Here is a 1,793-nt window from a genome sequence, read left to right as displayed (position 1 = left end):
TAGACCACGCAAAAGTTCTCTCATCAAAATAGCGCCGTTGCCGGGGAATTGCAAACGTGTGCCTTATTATTGGTTATTGTAAATATTTTTTCAAAAAAAAGTTTCAGATTTTTATTTTAAAATTTTTATCTTATCTTATCTTATTTTTCAAAATTCAAATCTTTTTCAAAAATTATATCTTTTTCAAAATATTTTCTTTTTATTAATTTTTGTTTTTCTTTTCTCTTACTACTATGAACTCTCACCCCTTTGGCTATGAGTCTGGTTATAATTATGTTGCAGGAAGAGGAAATTACAATGAGAACAGGCATCAAGGTTGGAACAATCAAAGATGAGAGGAGCCACAAGGATTTGATCAACCCTCATGGCAACAACCACCTCCAATGGACTACCAACAACCATTCTGTGATGCATATCAAGATGATGGCTATGGTGAGCGCTCTTTTGATTATCAACAACCACCACCATATGCCTATGAACCCCCTCCTCAACATAACTTTGGACCACCATACTCACAAGCCCCTTTCCACCATTCACCTTCATATGACCCTATCCCTCATCCACCATACCAACCACCTTATGAGCCAAATGAACCATACACAGAACCACCACCTTTCCAACACAACTACTCTCATGAACCACCACCTCAATATTCACCATCTCCATATCATTATCAAGATGAACCACCTTCCTATTATGAACCTTCTCTCCCAACCAATGAATCCTCATATCCACCCCAACCTCCAATGGATGACAGACTTCGTGTTATTCTTCAAAGGCAAGAAAGGATGAATACGAGTGTGCTAAATTTCACGGCCGCCTTAGGCGAGTTAGTAAATATATTAGCTTCCCGACGTTCGGACACTCAAGGAACCCCCATGGCTTCATGTGGACAATCTAATGAAGAACGTAGCATGAAGGAGACATTAGAAACTCCGGAGGACAACGAGGAACATGGCTTTGTATTGGAACAAGTAGAGGAAGCCATAATAGTTGCAGAGGAAGAAGTGGTTGAAGACTTAGGAGATGTTGAACCTCCATGGGAAAGTCAAGACATAAAGCCTCCTTCCAAGACGGTTGCAATTGATGTTGAGGAGGGTGTACAACCTCCAAGGCATATCATAGCTAAAGACTTTGAAGAGGTTGATCAAGAGACGGAGATTCAAGAAGAAGAAGCACAACCTCCTATGCCCTTGGTAAGCAATGAAGAGGAGATTGAATTGGAAGAGAGCTACCAAGAGGAAGAGGTTGAAATTGAAGAAGCTTGCAAAGAGGTGGTAGTTATCAGAAAAGAGCACAAGGGAGTGGAGCTTACAATTTGATTAAAGATACCTCCCCCTAAGTTGCCATCATCCTTCACAACATTCAAGTGGGCAAAATTCATATCCCTTAGCTTTCTAATTCCACTTGAATATGGGCTACTGGAGACGGATGGTCAACTTAGAGCTCTTTGTGACATTAAGAGTAAGAGGAAGATGGCCAGTGATAAGAATTGTCCTGCAAGGTTCATCATGGTTTGAAGCTTTAAGTTTAAGAGTAAAGGTTGGTATAGAGCTCAACTGAATGGGTCTAGGAAGTTGTTTGGCCGCTTACGTGAGAATTCAGACTGCTTGCCACCCGGATGGAACAATATTGCTCAACCAAAAGACGGGTGCAAAGGTAAGGTCTGGGACCCCGGAATCCATTCTACCAATCACCACTCTTGGGGCCTTGTCACTTGCTTTAACTTGCTTGAAGGATTTCTGCGCCTAGTTTGGGATCCCGGAGGCTATTGGAAGTACAAACATTGGTGG

This window comes from Arachis hypogaea, chromosome 6 (assembly GCF_003086295.3).
Source record: "Arachis hypogaea cultivar Tifrunner chromosome 6, arahy.Tifrunner.gnm2.J5K5, whole genome shotgun sequence".
Taxonomy (NCBI): Eukaryota; Viridiplantae; Streptophyta; class Magnoliopsida; order Fabales; family Fabaceae; genus Arachis; species Arachis hypogaea.
This window is presented reverse-complemented; position numbering follows the sequence as displayed.